This window comes from Spermophilus citellus (genome assembly GCF_964194105.1).
Source record: "Spermophilus citellus genome assembly, chromosome: 12".
NCBI classification, from domain to species: domain Eukaryota; kingdom Metazoa; phylum Chordata; class Mammalia; order Rodentia; family Sciuridae; genus Spermophilus; species Spermophilus citellus.
In genome coordinates, this window is record NC_138198.1 from 72,594,094 (window position 1) to 72,612,623 (window position 18,530).

General features: G+C 39.2%; 1 long non-coding RNA gene across 10 annotated transcripts in view; it reads left to right on the forward strand.

Moving 5' to 3' along the window:
• The window catches only part of LOC308631583, a 186,775-nt gene that overhangs the window by 106,564 nt on the left and 61,681 nt on the right, over positions 1-18,530 (forward strand). The window contains exon 4 of one of the 10 annotated variants that reach the window (XR_014018272.1): positions 17,973-18,146. The exons of the other annotated variants lie outside the window; for them this stretch is intronic. This is a non-coding gene — a long non-coding RNA (uncharacterized lncRNA). Of the gene's footprint in view, positions 1-17,972; positions 18,147-18,530 lie in introns of those variants that run through there. 10 annotated transcript variants of the gene reach the window in all.

Sequence of the window (18,530 nt, forward strand, 5' to 3'; positions counted from 1 at the left end):
TTACATCAGTGGCTATTCTACCTGGGCCTTTGCCCCTCACCACCTGAAATTTGCTTCTTACCATTGGGGAAAGTTCCTAATTGGGCTTTGGAGCAAAGCAGGTCATTGTCCTGCCTCAGTAGGTGTGAATTAATGATTTTGGTTTTCTTGACTCTGGCCTCTTGGGATCTCTGCTGACAGTCTTTGAAGGATACACTGACTACCCAGCATCCTGTCTCCTGGCATGTAATGTTAGTTTAGAGCCTGGAAGACTGGTGCTCTATATGAGGTATGTTTTTTATGGGGGTCTCTAACTGTATTACTATGGGTGACCTTTGAATGCCATATGTCCAAAATCTCCTCTCTCAGATCATGCCACCACTGCTATTATCTGAACAGGTGTTCCATGAAGAACCATGAAGACAGATTGTGCATGCACAGACCACTTATTTCTTCACCTCCAATTATATTTCCCCAAGCTTCAGACTACTCTGCTTCATTACACCATAAATATACCCAAACTTTTTCCTCAATGAGGTGATTTTCGGACTTGAGTCTTCTCCTCCATGCTTGGCCACCTTTTAAATAAACTTCTACAAAATTCATCTCAGTGATTGGCATGCCATGTGGAGGGCACAACACACCTACCTGGTTTGATAACAATAATTAATTTAGAGATGTTTTAAAGTATACTGAATGATGTTCACTGTGTTCTGTGCAAATATTGCACAATTTTATATTATATGAGTCCTGAACATGCATGGATTTTGGTATCTTGGCATTCCTGTGGATACTGACAGACAACTACAGTTTTATCATCTTACAGTTTGTGAACAAAAGCCTCTAGCTTCCAACAGTTTCTGGAGTGAAAGGATTCTTGGTATCCCAAAACAGGTTTTGAAAATATAATGATGAGAACTTGTGGAAGTATCCTTGTTAATTCTGAAATATAGAAAAATCCGTTAGCTGTTTTGACTAGTTTGAAGACCAAAACATGAAACAGCAGACTACAATACACATTCAAACACTGACATCAAAAGACCTTTCCATGGCCAAACTAATTAGCAGAGGGCAATGGGCTGGAGGCCCAGAAGAAATTAGGCCAGGGGAAGCCACTCTCTGGGAAAGCAAAAGCAATGACTACAAACTAATTACAGCCCCTGCCTGAGCCATAATTAAGCTGTAACTAACCCCCTTTGGATCCAGCTTCCCCATCACCCTGGTAGAGATCTGCACAGTGCAGGGGAAATTTTGCAAGAAGCTACAGTGTGACCTGAAAGTTTCCTGTTTTAAAAACTTATTTAAAGGCCAGAATAAAGAAATGAGGTATCATATTTCCAGAACTAAAAGGGTGATTCTGTTTCAAAAAATAGGTATCTCTGTCTCTACCTATATATCTACCCATTTATTATTTATCTAATAAGGTGGTTCATACTGGCTGATTTAGAGGTATTCCTATCCTACTGTTTCTGCAGAAGTTTTGAAGCAGCCTAATACTTTGGCTAAAGAAGCTTCCTAAGATTTTGAAGGGGAACTCGAGGTCCTCCTAGATTATAGGGATGTGGGGTTGGGGCTGGGATCATAACTCAGTGGTAGACAGCTACCTCACATGTGCAAAGCCCTGGGTTCAATTCCCATCTCTCTCTGTCTCTCTCTGTCTGTCTCTGTCTCTGTCTCTGTCTCTCTCTCTCTCTCTCTCTCTCTCTCTCTCTCACACACACACACACACACACACACACACACACAGACTTGGGTGCATAGGCAATTTGCAGAGGTATTGTCTCATGACAGTCTAAGGAAGAAGGAAGTCAATGAAAACAGAAACCCTACAAACCCCTACAAACCCTGCACTGTGCCTGAATACCCAGGACTGCAATGAACAGGTGCTGAATAAATTAGAAAAAGAGAGATGAAAGGAGACAGAGACGTATTTTCTCTAGAGAGCACAATTTCAGGCTACATCAACTAGCAAACAAGTAGGAAAATGAGCCAGCAGAACCCTTGGGAAGGGGAGGGAAATTTACTGCTCCAATGAGCTCAAGGGTCCATCAACCTCCAAGACCTCAGGCGGCTTCATCTGTAGGTGGGGCTGTGCAGGTGGATGGTTTCTGCTCCCTGCCTCGTTTCCTTTCTCCTTTAGGTATATATATTCTTGTTAATCAGTGTAAACATCTTTTTGTAACACACACTTGAAGTTACAAATACTCAAAATATAGTTTTATATTTTTGATTAATGTAACAAATACTTGAAGAGAACATGCTCACTATGAGAAGAAAGGAGGATTGTGGATATATATATATATATATATATATATATATATATAGATAGATAGATAGATATATATAGATATATCTACATTCATAGAGCGAGGAGAGAGAGACAGAGGGGAAAATACAGAGAGGGACTAGGAAAATATAGAGAGGGAGAAAGGGAGGGGTTGATTTATCATTTAGAACTTCTGAATTCATTGACTATACACAAATCAATATGGACAGACATGTGGGCATCCTGAGCCCTCTGAAGGTCTTGTGCTTGCATTTCTCTGCTGCTGGCTATTCGTCATTGTTATTAAGTTCGTGAATGGAAGGGAGTTATCGATGGGAAGAAAGGTAAAATAAGAAAAAGATGTGAAAGGCAGAAGGTTTGTGGGAAGTGAGAAGGGACATGAAATATGGGAGTCTGTAGGGACTGGGAATCTGGGGATAAGACAGAAAGATGGCTCTGGCATTTGCCTTGAAGTTTGGGACCTCAGGGATATGGATGGGTAAAAGGGTTTCTAGGTAATGTTCCTGCTGTTTTGTAGTTTAAAGTCTTTCTTTGGGGGTTAGGCTTATGTTTCTTTTGGATGTGGCATTGTGCTGAGATAGGCACTTTGGTAGATTGTAAACTTTGTAGCAGATTCTTCCCATTCAGGTTGAAACTTCCACTCAACATAAGTTTTGCAAGAAATGAAGTCTATGCTTTTTTCTTGTTAATGCTTTTTCTCTTGAATCTGGGCATGGTGATGTGACTTGGCCAATGTGGTCTTAGTAAATGTGAGGCAAGCAGAGGCTTGGGAGGTAGGTGGACATTGGCACTTGCCCTCTTGTTGCTCATAAAATCTCTGGAACCATCACTGTGAAGGAGCCCGCCTACCCTACTAGATGAGAGTGACATGACCTGGTTTTCCCAACTGGCTCGGCCAATAGCCAGCCACCTATAAAACATTAACAAGGCCACAAACTGCTGATTGCAAATACATGTGCAAGTGCTCTTTCCATCACATGGAATAGAGAGCAGCTGCTTCTATGAGCTTAGCTCAAAACAGGAATCCATGGACTAATAAATAAATTTTTTTTTGTACTGGGGATTGAACCCAGAAGCATTTAACTACTGAGCCCATCCCTAGCTCCGTTTACATTTAATTTTGAGACAGTCTCACTAAGTTGCTTAGGGCCTCACTAAGTTGCTGAGTCTGGTTTTGAACTTGTGTCCACCTGCCTCTGTCTCCTAAACTGCTGATATTACAGGAATGTGCCACTGGTGGTGCCCATGGTTGTTTTTTTTAAGCTACTAAATGCTGGGATAGTTAGTTGTGTGCCAAAAGCTAAGCGATACAGGTAGGAAAGAGTTTCTTACTGTGTGATGATGATGGGTCTTTGTTAGTGCTCAACAATTAGTAGAATATAAAATAGCAGCTGCAGCCAGTTCCCCTTCCCCAGAGAGCTAACTCTGGTGCCTTTTAGCAACATGAGTGCCCCTGGAGCTCACGCTTTGCAACCTGCCTGATGCAGGAATCCCTCGACACCACTCTGCCTCATGGCTTCCTGGGGCAGAGAATCCCCCAGCTCTCCTTGGAAGTCCATCTCACTCAGAGAGTTTGGATTAGGGATATGCTCTTCCTTATATTTGGTCAAAGGCAGCAGCTTTGCAAGTGAGAAAGGCATTTTATTTTTAGAGAAATCTTGGGTCCAGGGGAGATGAGAGGTGAAGGAGAGAGACCAATACTCCTTTGCACTCCTCTCTCTGCTTCCCCTGTACTTCTCCCTGAAGACATCTCCTAGGTTCTGAAATGGGACAGCCTGTTCCTATGGGATGACCCAGTTAGCTGGTTTGGGTGATTCATTTAGCACCTTTCCAAGGGTGTAAAGCCTGGGAATCTGGGTTGTTAGATAGTCCAGGGTGCTGAGGAAGAAAGGACCAAGACATGGCACAGGACAAGGAAGGGATCAGGCATTGTGCTGTGTGTACAGATGGGATGTATGTGGTAGGTATATGGGATTGTGTGGTATACAGTGTTGTGTGCAGAGGAGGGATGCTGTTCTCAGTGAACCTGTTATGACATGGTTTTCTATGCTTAAGGGACAATTTGCACAAGTTTCATGGTAACAAGGGGTTGACCTGGTGGAGTCAATTACTGTTCTTGAAATAAAATCAAGAGGTTTATCATTCATTCATTCATTAAATATTTTCTGAATACTCAGTCTAGGGATGCAGTGACTAAAATATGAAGAGTATGTAAATTCATGAAGCTTCTCTTCAGAGAGGGAAATGCCCAGTGAGCAATTTGTTATATAACATAAATTCGGATGCATGAAGATGGTGAAATGAGATGTCTTGAGATAAAGTGGTCAGCAAAGGCCTTGCTGAAGAGGTGGTGTTTGAACAGAATCATGAATGAGTGAAGGAAGGGGACTGTGACTTCTGGAGGAAGCCACTCCAGGCAGAGTGCACAGGAAGTGCACAGGTCCTGAGGTCACAATGCTGGGTGGAGGATGCAGTCAGGATGTGATGAGGTCATTTGAGGGCTGGAGCTGGGGAGGAGGTTGGAAACTTGCATATCATAAGCTGAGCCTTGTAGGTCATCAAAAGAACTTTCATTTGAGTTCTGTTAAGGTGCCTGGGAAGCTTTTAAAAATGGAGGGAAAGGGAGTAACTTCTGATTTTTGTCCTTAAGGGATCTTCTGCCTGTTGCATAGGAACAGAAGACTTCGAGGGAGCCCTGGAAAGACAGCTAGATCTAGATGCTAGAACAGTGGCTCTGTCACTGGCTGACCTTGGCTTGTATCTTAACCTTTCTGAGTCTCAGTGTTCTTGTATGCAAATTGGTGACAATGACAATACATACATATGTACATAATTCATCACATTGTGGAATAACTTAACTACTTTTTGAGGATGTGTTCTGGGCCAGACACTCTATGAGGTGCTGAACTGTAGGGAGGACTAAGCAATGCCCATGGGGACCCAGCTGCCCCTAACCACAGTGAAGTTTGAGAAAGGGTGACCATGCTGTTGCCTTTATTATTAGGTAGTTGGTATCTTGGCCTGAGGGAGGAAGCAGCTGTGGACCTTATTTCAAGGGCTACAAACAAACCTGCTCCCAAGGCAGGAATCCATCTGGGAGGTCTCTATCACCCCTGGAGACTGAGGCCTAGTGCTATAGAAACCTAGGAGAACCCGGAGCCTGCTTTATTCTCTTCTAGCTCCCTGCCACTTATCCTTTTTCATTGTGTGATTCTTAAGTGTCTGACTTTATTTGCTTTGTTTTGACATATCTTGTCCTTTGTTCCATTAATCTTTGTATGTTGATTTTGACTTTGTTTTTGGTATATTAATGATTCCATTGAGTCAAAATCTGCCTCCCTGTAGCTTCAAATGTACAAACATATAAAAATAAGAGTTGTTCTGCCTTAGTCTCCTCAATCCAAGGCTTACAGAGGCAGCATTGGGTGTCATGTTACTGTTAATTAGTTTTGTTATTCACACCAAACTCCAATAAAATCATGTTAAGGAAAGCTAGATTAAAAGGAATATAATTTTATTTTAATTTTTAGTGTGACCAAATACAAAACATGAAATTTACCATTTTAATCATTTTTATGTGTATATTTCAATGGTATTAAGTATGTTCACATCGTGCAACCATAATATCTGTTCAATTCTAGAACTTTTTCATCATCTCAAACTCAACCTGTGTTCATTAAGCAAAACTTTCCTTTCCCCACTTTCTGTCTGTATGAATTCAACTATTCTAGATATCTTATAGAGAACCATCTAGTACTTGTCCATTTGAATCTGTCTTTTTTATCGTAATGTCCTCAAGGCCTAACCATATTGCAACGTATCCAAATTTCCTTCCTTTTGAAGACTGAATAATGTTCCACTGCATGCATATGTCACACTTTGCTTGTCCAAACACTTGTGTTGCTTCTACATTTTGCCTATTGTAAATAATGCTGTTATGCACATGGGGATTTAAGTTTCTGTTTGAGACCCTAGTTTCAATTATATTGGGTATTTATCCATAGGTAGAATTTCTATATCATGTGGTACTTATAATTTTAATTTATTAAATAATCACCATATTGTTTTCCATAGGGACTGTGCCATTTTACATTCCCATCCACAGTGCTAAGTGTCACAATTTCTCTACCTGTTCACCAGCACTGGTTATTTTATGTTCTTTTTTTTTTAATAGTAATCATCCTAATTTATTTGAGGTAGAATCTCATTTTGGTTTTGATTTGTATGTCCCTAATGATTAGAGATATTGAGAATCTCAGTATGAACTTGTTGTTGATTCATGTATATTCCTTGAAATGTTTACTCAAGTCCTTTGCCTATTTCCTAATTGGGTTAGTTTTTGTTGTTGTTGTTGTTCTTTGAATACTCTGGATATTAATCCATCATCAGACCTATGATATACAAATATTTTCTCTCATTATGTTAACTGCCTTTTCATTCTTTTGATTGTGTTATTTGGTGCACAGAAGTTTTAATCTTCCTTCCTTCCTTCCTTCCTTCCTTCCTTCCTTCCTTCCTTCCTTCCTTCCTTCCTTTCTTTCTGGTACTAGGGATTGAATTTAGGGGCACTCAACCACTGAGCCACATCCCCAGCCCTATTTTGTATTTTCTTTAGAGACAGGGTCTCACTGAGTTGCTAAGCACCTTGCTTTTGATGAGGCTGGCTGTGAACTTGTGATCCTCCTACCTTGGCCTTCAGAGCTCTTGGGATTACAGGCATGAGCTGCTGCACTGAGGTAAAATTTCAAATTTTGATGTAAGACAATTTACCTATTTTTTCTGTATTGCCTGTTTTTTTTTTCCACCATCATATTCAAAGAAGAGTTGTTAAATTGTTCAACAATGCTATGGAGGCAAATTGTAAAATTCAGTGCAATGAAGTTTATGTCCTTGATCAATTTGAGTTAATTTTACTTATTAATTTATTGTTAATCAATTATAGTATAAGGTCAAGGTCCAATTTCATTCCTTTGCAAGTGGACATTTGTTGAAAAAAATGTCTTTGCCCCATTGAAACATCTTAGCACCTTTGTAGAAAATCATTTGACGGTATGTGTGAATTTATTTCTGGATTCTTTATTTTATTCCATTTGTCTATATGTCTTTTTCTAAGTCAGTAAAACTATATTTTTCTGATTACTATAACTTTAGAGGTTTTGAAATCAGGAAGTATGAAACCTCTTACTTGAGCCTTCTTTTTCAAGACTGTTTTGGTAATTTTCAGGGTTACTTGATATTTCATCTAAATTTTGGGATGAATTTATCTTTTTTTCTACAAAAAATGTCATTGGGATTTTGGTAGAGATAAAATATGTCTGTAGGCAACTTAGGGCTGTATTGATATTATAAGAATATTAATCTTCCAGACCATCAGCATTGCTGTCTTTCCACTTACTAGTGCCTTCTTTAATTTTTTTCAGCAACATTTTATAGTGTTATGTGTATAAGTTTTTCATGTCCTTGAATAAGCATTTATTTTTTCTCAATGCTATTGTAAATGGGATTTTTTTCTTAATTTTGGCAGGTCATTATTAATATGTATATAGACATAACTGATTTTTGCATGTTGATGTTGTATACTGCAATTTTGCTGAATTCATTTATTAGTTTCAACCAGTAAATGTGTGCATGTGTGTGTGTGTGTTTGTAAAATGGAATATAAATTTTTAAATTCTTTCAAAACCATCTTTTCTCTATTAGGAGGCTGTGCATGAATAATCTTTGCAGCTAACAAATAGCGAATGAGATGTGTTAAGAATCCTCACCATTCTATGCTGATGCTGGTACAGATAGAAAAAGCAGATCACGATTGCCAGTGTGCTTTGAACTTGTCAGTTACACAAAATCAAGTGTAAGTGACTAATATTCCAGGTCAAAAATGTTGCCAGAAGAGGGAAAAATTTGAAAGATCTTTGCATATGTTTTAAATTTTCTTAGTATTAAATTGGGACCTCTGAATAAATTTGTGTTTATCCCATCATGTGAGAATTTTCACAGAAAATGGTAGATATTTAGTAGAAAACTGCTTTGCTTTATGGGATCTCTTTCCACACCATAAATGAGGTGTAAATAGTTTTCTAATTTAGGAAAAACAGAAGATTTTCCTGCTTGAGAAAGACAACTTTACTTATTCTGGTGGTAATGGGATGCCATACTGAAAACATTAGCACAGGAGAATGCAGAAGTCAGGGAACTTCTGGAAGGTCATATTAAGGCTACAAAAATATGCTGTGCACATCAAGATTGAACATGCAACTGTAAAGAACAGGGTGTGCTAAAAAGGTGAAGTAGCTCATCTGCTTCCACCAAGAGCAGCATGTTCAGGGGTCAGTTCTCTCCTCTGTTGATCCTGCACTCTGGGGTTAAGAGGGAGGGCAGCCACCTAAGCAGTGGCTTTCTTCATTGTTCAGAACTCAAGACACCCTCATATGGGTCCTAGGAGCACCCTATCTTGGCTTCCATAGGTGAGGCCAGGAATTAGAACAGACAGGGTCATCTGCATTGGCAACTCCATGGCTCATCAGTCTCTGAAGAGCACAGGTGGGACCCTGTAGCTCTCTGATGCACATGGGATCAATAATCCAAAGCCTTCCTCTTTCTGCCTTCACCTGATGGACAAATTGCCATTGAGTGTCTCCCAGGATCCCATGTGGTCCTTCCTGTAATTACAGTTTGCTTCCATTTCTGGTGGTTCACCTCATGACAGTCCATTGACATAATGAGACCATCTCACAGACTGGCAACCAGGGGTGGAACATGTTCCAATAAGACTCTGACTCACTCATTTGATTGGGTCAAACTTCAGTTGCATCTGCCCTTGGCTCATCTCAGTTGTGTGGGTACAAGAGAGCAAACCATCCCTCTGTTCTGCCAGGTTATACCCCTGCCTGTACTCCCCCATCCAAACACTGGCTGACCCATGGAGTTTCTCCTGTGTACCGGAAGAGCTCTTTTTATTTCTACTCCTAATCCTGAGGACTTTTCTTTCTTTTATGCTGTAGATTTCTCCTCCAGTGCATCCTGCCCACTTAACATCTATTTCACATATATCATCCTCTGCCTCTTGCTTGCTTTTCCCTAAGAGAATAAAATGATTAATTATTTTCCCTGCCTATTCACCTGGTTTCACTTCTTGTATATTATAATTTTATTTCCCCCTTTCAAAAGAATATTATTATTGATACCCCCTGCTATTATAACTTCCTACTTAAAGCTATGTTAAAATATGAACTCTCCGCTCCCTATCGCTTTTCCCAAAAGGAGACCTCACTTGGGTCCCAGGAGCAGCCTATCTTGGCTTCCATAGGTGAGGCCAGAGCAGAGAACTGACCCCTGAACATGCTGCTCTTGGTGGAAGCAGCTGAGCTACTTCACCTTTTTAGTCACACCCTATTCTTTACAGTTGCATGTACAATCTTGATGTGCACAGCATATTTTTGTAGCCTTAATATGACCTTCCAGAAGTTCCCTGACTTCTGTATTCTCCTGTGCTATTGTTTTCAGTATGACATCCCATTATCACGAGAATAAGTAAAGCTGTCTTTAAAGTTTAATCTACTTATTTTTTCCTGTTTTCTAAGTGTGCTGCATTCCTATTGCTATTTTGTAATATTTGTTTTATTTTGGTTTAAGAATGTGAAACACTGGCCAGAGCAATTAGACAGACGAAAGAAATTAAAGGCATAAAAATTGGAAAAGAAGAACTTAAATTATCACTATTTGCAGATGACATGATCCTATACCTAGAAGACCCAAAAGGGTCTACAAAGAAACTACTAGAACTAATAAATGAATTCAGCAAAGTGGCAGGATATAAAATCAACACGCATAAATCAAAGGCATTTCTGTATATCAGCAACAAAACTTCTGAAACGGAAATGAGGAAAAACACTCCATTCACGATATCCTCAAAAAAAAATAAAATACTTGGGAATTAACCTAACAAAAGAGGTGAAAGATTTATACAATGAAAACTACAGAACCCTAAAGAGAGAAGTTGATGAAGATCTTAGAAGATGGAAAAACATACCCTGTTCATGGATAGACAGAACTAACATCATCAAAATGGCGATATTACCAACAGTTCTCTATAGGTTTAATGCAATGCCAATCAAAATCCCAACGGCATATCTTGTAGAAATTGACAAAGCAATCATGAAATTCATATGGAAAAATAAAAGACCCAGAATAGCAAAAGCAATTCTAAACAGGAAGTGTGAATCAGGTGGTATAGCGATACCAGATTTCAAACTATATTACAAAGCAATAGTGACAAAAACAGCATGGTCCTGGTACCAAAACAGGCGGGCGGACCAATGGTATAGAATAGAGGACATAGAGACTAATCCACAAAGTTACAACTATCTTATATTTGATAAAGGGGCTAAAAGCATGCAATGGAGGAAGGATAGCATCTTCAACAAATGGTGTTGGGAAAACTGGAAATCCATATGCAACAAAATGAAACTGAATCCCCTCTTCTCGCCATGCACAAAAGTTAACTCAAAATGGATCAAGGAACTTGATATCAAACCAGAGACTCTGCGTCTGATAGAAGAAAAAGTTGGCTCCGATCTACAGATTGTGGGGTCGGGCTCCAAATTCCTTAATAGGACACCCATAGCACAAGAGTTAACAACAAGAATCAACAAATGGGACTTAATTAAACTTAAAAGTTTTTTCTCAGCAAGAGAAACAATAAGAGAGGTAAATAGGGAGCCTACATCCTGGGAATAAATCTTTACTCCTCACACTTCAGATAGAGCCCTAATATCCAGAGTATACAAAGAACTCAAAAAATTAGACAATAAGATAACAAATAACCCAATCAACAAATGGGCCAACGACCTGAACAGACACTTCTCAGAGGAGGATATACAATCAATCAACAAGTACATGAAAAAATGCTCACCATCTCTAGCAGTCAGAGAAATGCAAATCAAAACCACCCTAAGATACCATTTCACTGCAGTAAGATTGGCAGCCACTATGAAGTCAAACAACAACAAGTGCTGGAGAGGTTGTGGAGAAAAGGGTACACTTGTACATTGCTGGTGGGACTGCAAATTGGTGCGGCCAATTTGGAAAGCAGTTTGGAGATTCCTGGGAAAGATGGGAATGGAACCACCGTTTGACCCTGCTATTGCCCTTCTTGGACTATTCCCTGAAGACCTTAAAAGAGCATGCTACAGGGATACTGCCACATCGATGTTCATAGCAGCACAATTCACAATTGCTAGACTGTGGAACCAACCCAGATGCCCCTCAGTAGATGAATGGATAAAAACAAATGTGGCATCTATACACAATGGAGTACTATGCAGCAATAAAAAATGACAAAATCATAGAATTTGCAGGGAAATGGATGGCACTAGAGCAGATTATGCTTAGTGAAGCTAGCCAATCCCTAAAAAAATGCCAAATGTCTTCTTTGATATAATGAGAGCAAATATGAACAGAGCAGGGAGGAAGAGTAGGAAGAAAAGAGTAACATTAATCAGTGACATGAGATGGGAGGGAAAGGGAGAGATGAGGAAAATTGCATGGAAATGAAGGGAGACCCTCATTTCTATACAAAATTACATATAAGAGGTTGGGAGGGGAATGGGAAAATAAACAAGGAGAGAAATGAATTACAGTAGATGGGGTAGAGAGAGAAGAAGGGAGGGGAGGGGAGGGGGGATAGTAGGGGATAGGAAAGGTAGCAGAATACAACAATTACTAATAGGGCATTATGTAAAATTGTGGATGTGTAACCGACATGATTCTGCAATCTGCATTTGGGGTAAAATTGGGGGTTCATAACCCACTTCAATCTAATGTATGAAGTATGATATGTCAAGAGCTTTGTAAAGTTGTGAACAACCAATAAAAAAAAAAAAAGAATGTGAAACAATTTCAAACTTGAAGGCAAACTGTAATTACAGTACACAACTATTTTTTCCTCACTCATTTGCAAGTAATTTGCCCACATGATATCCCATTATTACCATCTCATTCTCAAACCCCTTTACCTTTTGCTATTTGTCTTAAAGGCATCCTTTAGCAAAACAAGTCAGCCTAAAATCTTGCATTGCAAGCAGCTGTTCATCTCTTAAGGTTTCTTCAGTCTTGAATAATTTTACAGTTTTTCCTTGACTCAACCTTGACTTTGAATATTATGGTCTATTTATTAGAATGTCCTCCAGTTTGGGTTGGTCTGATGTTTCCTCATGGCTTAACTTCAACTGTGACTCTTTGCAGGAATGTGATAGTGATGCTGTATTTCTTTACATTTTTTAATGGGTATATTTCAGTTAGTCTCATTACTGCTCATGTTTCCTTTATTACTTGATTAAAGTGGTACCTGCTAACTTCCCTATTCTAAAGTTATTCTTTTTCTCCCGTAGTAAATAACAAGTACTATGGGAGGAAAGTCTTGCATACTATGCAAATGAAACTTTGAAGTTACTCTCTTATTTTCTTATTTGTAGCAACATGTTTCTGTGGATTGCAATTTTACACTATGCCTTATATATTCTGTCACTATCATGATGTATCTGAATGTGCAAAAGTGTCTTAGGTCTGGTCAGTAGGAGCCCCTTCAAGCTGGTTCCATCCCTTTGGCAGTTCTTATTCTTTGAGCACTGTCCTACCTCTGGCACAAGAAGAGGTTCTTCCAGGATCATTCTGTACATTCCCTGCTCCAGCTCTGGAATCAGCCACTGTTCCAAGTTGTCCTGCTTCTTCATAATGGAAAATGGGATTTAGAAATCAGAATGTGGGCACCACATATGCTCATTGCTATTGGGCTGTTTGATGTCCCCAGGCCTCTTAACACAGAGAACATCTGTACATATCTATACATATCCACATTTACATCTTTATGTCTATACCTCTCTCTCTGTGTTGAAAATCTTGTTATCTCCAATTCCAAATAAATGGCATTGTTTATGCAGGCTTTTTTTCACCCTCTCCACTTCTCCAGTGGTGAGAAATCTGTTCCCATTGTCCTTAGCATACTGACACACTTGTCAATTCCCAAGCTGTACCCAGCCTTCCATTGCTGCCATTTCCCTGCCCCCTCCCCATGCAGAGTCCCTCCTTGTTCACTCAGGCCCTGATGCCCAAGCCAGGCCAGCTCCCTGTGGAAACATTTTCTCACCCTCCCCAGGACTCTGGCCCCAGACACCACAGTTTACTCCCTTCCTCACTCAGGCAGACTTTGCTTTCTTCACTTGACTTTACCTAAAGTGAATTGGACTTTATTGTTCAGAAAGGGAAAGAAGAGAAGAGGAAGAGCTTCAAAGTCCATTCAATGCAAAATGTCAAGTTTATTGCCACTTATTTTCCCATGGTCTAGAAGACAGAATCCATCATTTACTGTGGTATTCTAGGTCACTCTGGAGTATTAAGGTAAAATTTGGACCAATTAATATGGCTTCTATTATCTGGAAGAAACAGAAACCACCTGTGATTGGAAGCTACTAAGATAGATTGGCTGATCTTATCATAGCTGTACCCGGTCTGTCCCTGCAAGCATCACCCACCACCCAGCAATAGGGATACTTCCCTTCCTGGGGCTTTACAACCCCCCGCCCCCGCATTCCACCCCTCCTCCAGCCATGCCTCCCATATGGGTGGAGTAATGGGGTCAGGGAAAGTACCCACTTGGGGTCCATACTTCCCTTCTCTAAGCCATGCTCTGAATATGGGCATTTCTCTACCTAAACAGCCCCCAATTCTTCATCTAGGGCCTGTACCAGTCTCCCCAGGTCAGCGTCAGTGGCATCCTTACAACATGTATTCCTGAGCTGGAGGCAGGGAGACAGCGAAGAGGCTGGGTATGCAGACTGGGGCATTTAGACTGAGCACCCAGAAGGTGACTTTTGGTGCAGAGCAGAGCTTGGAGTAGAAAGAAAAGGTGGTCAGGAATTCCAAGGGGCTTGAGCAATCTACATGTGAAACTGGCCTTAGGTTGTTAGGAAAGAATATTCATAAAAGTGGAGGGACACAGTATGTTTTATTTTCTAGCTATTCGCTTGATTTAGAACATTCAAATATTTAGATTATGATATATGAATCCACATTTCCTTCTTTCCTGAGAGCTATCAAATATTACAGAAAGAGTTAGCCCTTGCATACAGTAGGTACTCATGTACATGAGTTTTCCATATGTACTTGTACAGTATTTCTGATATCCTTCCCTCAGGTCCCACTCTAATTTGCTCTGATGTGTAGTATGACTTGGGCATTCCCACTCAAAGAGCCTGCTCTACACATCTTCAGACAGATTTATACTATCTTCTGCGTGTATGTTCATCCTGCCTGAACTGCACAGAGCTGATTTGGAGACCGTTGTTAGATCTGTCAGAGGGAGATCCATTGTGAAGGCCCTTGCTCCAGTGCCATCTAGCACTGGCAGAGGGCCTTCTCTTCTCCTCCAAGTAGCACTTACTGAAAGGCACACAACTGATAACACAGTCACACTAAATGGCACTGTGCCCTGCTCCACCTCTGAATGGTCTTTATGGCCCTGCTTATGACCAGATCAGCCTTAGCAGTGTCCAGGGAGGGCTCTCAAAGTTTTGTCATTTGGCTAACCAAAATGTAAGAAGCCATAGTAGACCATCCATTAATGCAAGCCACCAAATTACAGAAAACACACGGGCCAGACCACCCTCTTTGTTCTTGTAGCACTGGCAGTGAGGAGGTTGGCCCACTGATCACAGGTTGCTTGATGTGTGTGTGTGTGTGTGTGTGTGTGTGTGTGTGTGTGTGTGTGTTGCCTGGGAGAAGGTAATTGAGTTAAAAAGCTAGATTATAGAACCAGATAATTTCAGTTTCTTCCTGGAGGGTAGGGTCTGGAGACCCTGGAATGTTGAGAAGAGGAGAAATAGGGATGAAACAGGAGAGAGGAAGGGTGACATCAGGGTAAAAGGATAGGGTAGGTCTAAAAGGGACAACCAGTGGACTTGAAGATTAATGATATTCCTCCAATAATGTGGCATTCATTATGCAGTACCTTACAGGAAAAGGCATCAAGATCATCTTAAAATATTTGTCTTTTTGCATTAACATTTGCCACTTTTATTTAAAATATCTTTTTTCCTACCTATTTTAAAAAAGTTATAGCTTCCACTTATACATTTTTTTATACTTTTTAAAGTTTTTAAATTTGGCATATTGTTATGGTTTGGATCTGGAAAATTCCCCAAGGCCCATGTGTTAAAGGCTTGGTCCCCAGGATGGTACAATTGGGAGGCGCTGTGAGTCTTCAGTAGGAGGAGCCTAGTTGGAGGTCCTCAGGTCATGGGGGTGTTCCTCTGAAGGGGATTATAGCACTCAACTCCTTCCTCCTTCTCTTTGCTTCCTGGCTTGTGATATAACCGATTTTGCTCTACCATGTGCTCTTACCATGATGTACTGCCTCATCCCAGGCCCAAAATAATGGGGCCAATTGATCATGGACCAGAACTTCCAAAACTCTGAGCCCAAAATCACCACTTTTATTTTTATAAGTTTTTATAAGTGAGTTATTATTTTATCTTTAAGTTTGTCTTTATAAGTTAGTTATCTCAGGAATTTTCATGGCCAGTTAGTCATAAGTACATGTTGTGGAAAGTTGAACTTCTGTTTTACCTTTTAATATTAATACAGTCTTCCTTTTATTTTCACTTGAAAAAATACATCTTGCAGGGCATCAGATATGCTCCTGAGTTTAAGACAATCTGCAAGATCATTTCCTATTGTTGTAATAATCCTGGCATGATCTATGAGTGTGTTTTTCTATTTCTATTATCTATTCTAATGAGCAGGGCAGCACCATTTACTAAACACACTCATCTTCCTGTAGGTAAACACATTCTTCTCTATCATTGTTCTCTCTACAAATACCTTAGGCTCAAGGTTCTAACCAGTAGTCCTAGTTATAACTTCAGATATTTCAATAAGACAGGAAAGCTCTTTATGCTTTTAAGTAAGAAACTCAACATTTTGTTGACAAGATAAAAACATTCATATAGATTTAATTGTATTTTTTGGTAACTTGCTTGTGAATCCTTCCTAACCTTTTCCTTATTTTAAAATAAAAGACAATGGGTATTATAGACTTTGCTTTCTCAGAATCACGTGTATCTACAACTTTTTATCCTCTCAATGTTCATCAAGTAAACAAGCTGATACATGATTATAGCCTCTTGGATCAGTTGCTTATTTAAAATAAGGCTTAACTAAAAAACAATCTGGAAATTCTGTTTTGAACTTCTCCAAGGATCTCATTTGATCCCCACAACAGGGCCATGTGGCCCTCAGCAGAATCATTACCCACAAAGATAAAGTGAAAATTTGGTTTGGAGAAAATAGTGATACTAAAACATATCTTGCTAAACAGTTGCTGCTCATTATAGTGAGTGAATCCACTAAGCCAAAATTTCAATTTTGTCGAGTATGAGTAAGTTATAGCCTTAACTGCTACTTTATTTCCATTACATTTCTAAAAATGTTTTTCCATTATACTTTTATATTAAACTCAATGTTCATAGAACTTTTAAAATCTTAAGTGTAAGTGAAAGAATTCATAAAAATGGAAAAAACTGAACACTAGAAATTTGTAATTTTAGTTCTAAAAATACAGTTTTAGATGCTAATTACTTAAAAAATAACTTCAGAGCCCAAATAATGATTTATAAGCAGATATTATTATCTCTAGAAGAAAGTTTAAAAATAAAAATTATTTCTATGCAAAATTCTGCTAAAGAGGTAAAAATAGAAATAGAAAAACAGTTTTTTCTTCAGAACATATATTTGTTCACTTCTTTTTACAAAGGCATCTCAATTTTAGTTCAGGAGATTATATTATAGTGTTGGAGAGTAGAAGGGAGTGGTGATTTATGAACTTGGCAGTTTCTTGGAGATTTACTTGCCCTGAGAAAGAAAGAGAAATGACCTTAATTAAACTACATGTTACACAGCCAGGTACATCATAGCAAGGCATGAATAAGATGAACATAATCAAGCAGCATCTAAAAGGGGTGAATGTAGTTGAGCAGTACTTAAAAGACACTTCAGTTGCTTACAAAAGCTGCCAAAGTAGAGCTAATTATCTTTTTGACTGTAAGCCTCCACTCTGGTTTTAAATGCATAGTTTTTGATATGCTACATTTGAAACAAAATACTGCCATTTCTGCTTAGACTCACACAGATAGATCATCTTCATTTTCATTTCATTAAAATATAAAAATGTATAATTGACCAGAAGATTAAATTACCCTAATCAACAAGAACAAAAGAGCCATGTGTCTCTGTTATTTCTCTAAGAATAATAAGTAATAAAAAGGCATTAAATATGGATTTTCAGAAACCACTTTCCAGGAGTGACACATTGTCACGCTCCATAAGTCTTTGGGCATGATATAAGTGATTATTCAGTAATGAAATTGGCAAATTTTTTTTCATAGGACTTATTTTGTTAATTTAGAGATTACACAGATGATGCCTAACAGCTGGTTAATTAAGTTACTTCTGGAAAAACAAATCAATCTCTGAATCACCTTATAAATAGATTAAATTTCTCTTACACTAAAACATTGTTTAAAAATAGGAACACACAGTGTGTGTTCTGGTCCCCAAATAGTACAGGCTGTTAATTTCCATAGGAAATGGGGATCACTGACATGATCATTTTCACTCTTTAACAAATACATTGCCCATTCCTGGTCATCTTTAGGTGGAGCTGATCGCCCCTGCCAAATCTTCCCTCCTACTCCTGGGGAACAGTCTCAGCTCAGTTTCCACCATGAGAATAACAATGGCAGAAGGCACCAGCCAGTTGCTGTAGCAGGTGAAAACTAAAAGAGGCTGAACTGAAAGAGACATTTCTAAGAGGATGCAGGGCATGGGGTAGACTTTATCATATGCCAAATGTCAAAATTAAGAAAGAGAACACTAGTGGCTGCTTCAAGAGATGGGTAAGTCTGAAGGTAAGGAAGTTGGCAACTGTAGGCCACAGATTAAGAGCATGAGCAATAATGTTTGTGAGCCATGTTGCCCAGGGGACATTAATAATATTGCATGGGAAACTGGTATTGCTTGGTGATAAATTCAGCAGGGACCTGTATTAGTTAGGATTAGATGTCACTTCTTAACAGAAAACTCCCAAATTAAAAAAAAAAAAAAATTACTTAGAAAGGGTAGTTTATTTGTGCACTGGAGTTAGGGAACTAAGGCCTTTCTTTTTTTTTTTTTTTTCTTTTTTTGTGGTGCTTGGATTGAACCCAGGGCCTTC